Raw genomic sequence first — 6,174 nt, forward strand, 5'->3', positions numbered from 1 at the left:
ATCTAACTTTTGGCAAGAAAGCAAATAAGTTTGTTTTAAAATGTCAAACTATTTGCAGACATCTGTGTGACTTTGCAACATGCAGAATATCAATAATAATAATTGGCTTGTATTGCCATTAACATGGGCTACATTGGAAAATAAAAATAAAAATATGTGTACAAAATATTGTAAACTCAAGGTTCACTTACTGACTTTCCATGGAGCTTTCAACCATATTCTACTGCCTTCTTTAACAAATTTGTTATTAACAAACGTGATAATAAGAGTTCTTATATGAGGGAGAACTTTTATCGCTGACTCTAGTTCCATTCTCTGAAGAAGGCCATGGAAAATGGTAAAAAGCCCTGCAAAAAGCTAGTCAGTGAACCTTGAGTTTAGGATATTTTAGTACATGTTCTGATGCGTTTTCCGAATGAGAAGAATGAACCTTGATGTTAAAGAAGTATGTATATAAAACACAAATGTGAGCTATTACACATTTAAATGATTCTAGTCTCAGTGTTGGATAGTATTTTCATTTTTGTAACATAGTTTTGTCAATGAATCCAGACAGTGTTTGTTAATTCTGGATGCTGTAAATAAAAACACGCTGTTTAAAACTGAGACTCAGCAGAAAGTGTTGCTGTATTTGTGTTTCTTCTTTTTTTGGTGTTTTTTTTACTGTTCCTGTTTCATTCCCCTCAAAGACAAATAAAAGAAGATATGTATGTGTATTTTCTTTCCCACATATTTAATTAAGGGTGGGATTTCCTTGACTGACCTTAGAAAATGTCTCCCACTGAAGTGAATATTGTTTCCAGACAAAGCAGGGCGGATTACTGTCTGTTCCTCGTCCAAAACATATGTGACCAGGTACAATTAGGAAATCCCAAAGGAAAAGTGCTATATCTATCCTCTCAGTGTATCATTTATCAAACTCAGAGCAGAGGAGCTGTAAAAGCACTTAGCGTGGTACAGTTAAACACGTCCATCTGCAAACAGAGCGTGTGGTGATCAGAAGCATGTGTGCATTGTGCACAACTGTTTATCATTGCAAGTAATGAGCTACTTGCAAGCCTTTCACAACTTCAAATCCACGAAAGATTCACAACAGAGTAATCACGGGACAATCCCCTCCCATGTTTTTACACATAGAACACTAAACATCTGGCATTTTTACAGCATAACCACACTTTTAACTACTTTAACATCCTGTTGCATCAATATGAAGGATGGGATCCTGTGTGGTTTCTGATGGAACTTGTTTCCTTTAAGAATAAAGTAAAAAAAAAATGCAGCTCTCAGTAAAGATGTTTTTCTTGTTTACCCATCACAACAAAGTCCCACCTCCCTTTATTTACTTCACTGGAAATCAGACCAGTGGATGTATTGCAGGCTTCCTGTTTCTAAGAATACATTGCCATTGAACTCTTGATCCGTCGCCTCTTGTGTGCTGCTAGCAAACACTTCCTCAGTCTCATGACTAACACTTGTTTACTGCCTTAACTTCCGCATGCTTCCACTGAAACTTAAAGCATTTTAGCCGATGTTTTATATTTATATAGCAGGTCGGTAGCAGCTGAGTGCGTTTGTCAGGACTGTGACTGGATGGAGACACAAATCTGCTCCACAGTGTCATGGCCACATTTACTTTACTCATTTGCTCCAGCTGATGCACTAATCTGGAGTAATTTCCCCTGAGTGAGAAACAGACCATTAGGACCTTATGTAACACACAGTGACTCAATATTTCATTCGACCTCAGTGCATTCCTGAGGAGTCCAGATAGTCCCAAGAGTCCTCAATAGCAGGAACAAATACACTGCTGGAAGTTAAGTAGAAAGTTACAAGCTAAAGGTTGGATTCTTGTAACTGGAAGATTTCCCGAAAACAAGTCAAGAAATACTTGTGTGAGCCAGCCACACATTTCCATTTGTTAAAGTACATTTACGCAAGCACTCCACGTGAGTACACTTTTGAGTTGCTTGTACTTTACTTGTACATTTGATACTTTTTTATATTTCTACTCTATTACATTTCACAGAGAAATATCATAGTTTTTATTTTACATTTATCTGACGATAACACTTGATATAATTAACTCAGAAAAACAATAGATGCCGAGAATTCAGTTGAAATTAGCTCCACCTGCATCACTTTTTATACTCCAGTTATACATGGTTCTGAAATGGGCCACTCTGGGTCGTGAAGAGTACTTTTACTTTTGGAGTATTTCTACACCGTGGTATTGCTGTTTTCATCTCTGGCGGCTTCTGATACCGTCGGGTACAGGCGGGAGTACAGGCATTAAACAGTAATGGTGCTAAAGAAAGCACAAACCAATGTGAGGGATAAGAAACTATAATATATTTTTGACAATAATAATTATTGTAGACAAAATGGCAGTTTGTGGGCCATTCAACAGGTTTTGGAGGAAACTTCCCGTTTCCCATTTATCAAGAGTCTGAGTGCATCCTCAGAAAAACCCGTTGACGAGCAAGATGTGATTCACTTTACTTCCCCAGCAACAGCAGAAGAGGTATGTGAGGAATGCAAAGAGTAAAGAACAGCACCTTCAATGCTGGAAAGTGAAGAATCACCACACATCCTCTGCATTACGACTTAACAACGTGGTGTTTGATCAGAAACAGAGCTGAACATACTGATTAACTTTTTCTCTTTTCATCAAAGAATGAAACAATATCCTGCAGCCGTTTCCAGTAACTCCACTTCAGCACAAACCCTCGCTGTTTGCCAAATTTCTGGTTAAACAACACTCACACAACAACGCTCTGCCATGCACTGCCGCACACACACAAACACATACCATACACACATCTGGCTCATGGCGTGATCTGGCCACTTGTGCATGGGGATGTCTCACTCTTGAGAACAATGGAATGAGTTCTTGGCTGCGCTCAAGGGTGTGGAGGGCGTACAGCACAGGGGTTGGGGTGAGCAATGTGGCCCGGCTGTATGGATGTGACCCGGGCCTGGGTGGGACTGCAGGAAGTCTGCCGCCCGCTGCACGGCCCTCTCAGACCGCTGCAGGGTCATGAATTATCTGAGCAGCTCACCGCAGAGTGATGTCAGCGCTCGGCTGTGTGGTAGCCTCGCAGCTTCGGTGTTTCTGGAGGGATGTCATGATCAAATGTGTGAATACAACATGTTCAGAGTTCATTTCCAGATTGTTCGCCTGGGGTGTGGCACTTTTTTGTCCTTTGCAGCTGTCAGCCTCCATAACTGAATATAAAAGTGTGTTAACATTTTAATGTCATAGCTGTGACACACATTTGACACTGTGGTTAAAGTTTTTGAACACTGCATTATAATTGCTATAATTTTGATTTAATGTTAATTGAAACTCGGGTCTAATTGGTTTGGCCATCATTTCCATTAGTTATGATTGAACTGACAAACGTTATAGCTAAAACTGTGGGAACACTGTGATGTCTCTTCATGCACATGCACTCTGACCCTCGCCCTAATCTGGGGTTTTGTTTTAAAGATTATCTGACTGCTTGTGTTTCTTGCCCAGAGATCACCAATATCATGACAGTTTGGCCTGAGAGATGAATCCTAAATGTGTGAACCAAACTTCATGGCAACATCCAATAGTTGTTGAGAAATTTCACTCAAAACCAAAAACTAAAGATCGTCAAAGTCATTATGATTCATCCTCTGGGGATCGTGAATGTCCGCCTGATATTTGTTGAGATATTTTAGTCTGGACCGAAGTGATGACTGACTGACAGACCTATAGCAGCACCATGCCATTCCTCTAATGGTGAATTAGTCTGAAATCTCAATAGTCTAAGAATCGTCCCATTGGTCTGAGAGCCCATAAACACCTTCTCTCCCTGCAGTTGTTAGTTCAGAGCTGCAGGCCCTGTCCATGGTGCTGAACCGTCGGGGGTTTGCCATTAAAACACCAGCTTTCTGGCCTTCCACCAATTAACATGACATTTTATTATTTTGTTATTATTATTATCAACATGGAAGACTGCTGATCGTTTCCTGTTTCCAACCAATGCCCAACTTTGTTTTGTTGTTTTCGCTGTGACCATGATCGTTCCCAAACCTTAACAAACTAATTACCCAAATCCCAACGTTTCCCCTCAATCTAACTAAGTCATTTTTGTACCTAAACCAGAACAACAGTCTTTAATCAGTCTACATCTAACGTGACGGAGGCGTGCACCAACAGGGGTAAAGCTCAGTCACTGAGCTAACACCTCCAGAGAGCCTTTATTTTCAGGGCAATGGCTCCTTGGATAGATGTGTGTTTGTTTTTGGGATAACAGGGTGTTGGACATTTTAGACTATGAGGGTGTTGGAATAATGGGCCGTCTGAATGACAGCACTGCCCTCAGAGCCATGCTGCTAGCGGCCAATGCTAGCGGCCAATGCATGTTATGTTTTACTGAATCAGACATCTTATTTTCTGACGTTCGGATTGTGTCACGTTCTCGAATCTAATTCACTTGAGCACAGTGTTTTTATGTCTTTATGGTTAATATTGATAAAATCACACCCGATCACATAAGGAACAGTGATGAAGATATTTGCTTTGCAAGCAGTTTTGTTTTGATCACGTTTCTAGCAGCAGAACATCTGAGACATCCCACCCTGGAACGTCAGACAGTTGGAATCAAACTCTTCAAAACATCTCAAACAATGAGCTTGCTACAGTTTTAAAGAGCCCAGATCCAACGGGCCAGGGCTGCAGGCCAGTATCCACTTGTACGAGGAGCATCGGCGCTCCTGTCTTCAGCATCGTCCTGCCAACAGGAACTCCCTCACTCCTCTCCCAGTTTCCTGCCATTGTTCTCCTCGCTGCCACCAGGCACAGGCTCCTCCCAGGATCTGGGAAAAGGTGGGATGTTAAAGCGGCTCATTTCCCTTTCGATCAGCTTCGACCTCAGCCTGTGGAGGAGGGGTGACTGTGTGTGTGTGTGTGTGTGTCATAGAGAAACAGCATCCATAAGTTTTATGCGTTGGAATTTTTACTTAATTTCACTTTTTGATATCATGTTATCTGTGAAAACCCCCCAATCACCAAAGTCCAGTACAAATGCTTATTTACTGCCCACACAGTAGCAAAATACGATCTTATTTTATTAATTTAATTAATCAACTATTGAATCTATTGATATTTAGATTTGTCACTACACTGCTGTGAGCCCACTAGCCACACCAGCCCCCGTAGTTTGTGGTTCATGAGGAAATTTCTTCTGGCGAAATCCAGTTTAACCTGCATTAAATCAGTAAAAGCAGCAAAATCAGTTAATTCCTATAAAACTAGTAGAGTAAAGCCAGTCAGTCTGCTCTGTCTGATCTGCGCTGGTGACCAATAACAAGACATCTTGATAAACATATTGAAAAAACTTTCAAATCTGCACAGTAAACTAATTTCTATAGTTTTACAATGCAGCATTCATGTTTAGAGGCTAAAACTTGTGCTCCTAGAGCATAAAAACATATTCTCACCTCTGCCTCTTAATACTTTCCCTTAATTGTGTGATTTTTTTTCAGCCCCATATTTTCATGCCACTGAGAATAATTTCGGCCAGTAGTTTGATCCTTTCTCATGATCCCTTCTTAGTGATCTTTAAGTGTTTTGGAGGGGCGTCAGTGAGGTAGGGTTGCAGGGTGCACAGGAAGGAAAAGGAGTAGCTGGGAAATCTCATCGAGGCTCCTCAGCGAACAAGAGACACCCCAGTCAGGATCTGGGCGTCGGTGCCAAGTCATCTCAGGGTCGCAGACTCCAGCCGACCACGCTTGGGTGCAGCAGGTACAATTACACTACGTGGAACACACTTTGGCCTTTCACATAATACAACACAATAGAACACAGGTTTACAGAGAGGCTTTAAACTATACACATGCATGCACGCAGGAGGAGATGAAAAGAAGAGAAAGAGGAGACTTTAGCCTTTGGGCTCGTATTTTGTCAGGAAATGAGAAATGTCTTCTTCCTCTATTTCTGTGGATCAGGCAGCTTCAGTAAACCAGCACCCCCATATGTCCTTTTGGAATAATCACAATAACAACATCTATTAGTGGAACACTTTTTAGCCATGCTCATGGCATGGATTTAGGGATGCCATGTCAGTTATGGCTGTAGTTGTTAAAAGCCAAGTTAGAATCTGCTTTACAGGACAAAAGATAAAACCAAGACAAAAACAAACG

The sequence above is a fragment of the Pempheris klunzingeri genome, chromosome 24 (genome assembly GCF_042242105.1).
Source record: "Pempheris klunzingeri isolate RE-2024b chromosome 24, fPemKlu1.hap1, whole genome shotgun sequence".
NCBI lineage: Eukaryota > Metazoa > Chordata > Actinopteri > Acropomatiformes > Pempheridae > Pempheris > Pempheris klunzingeri.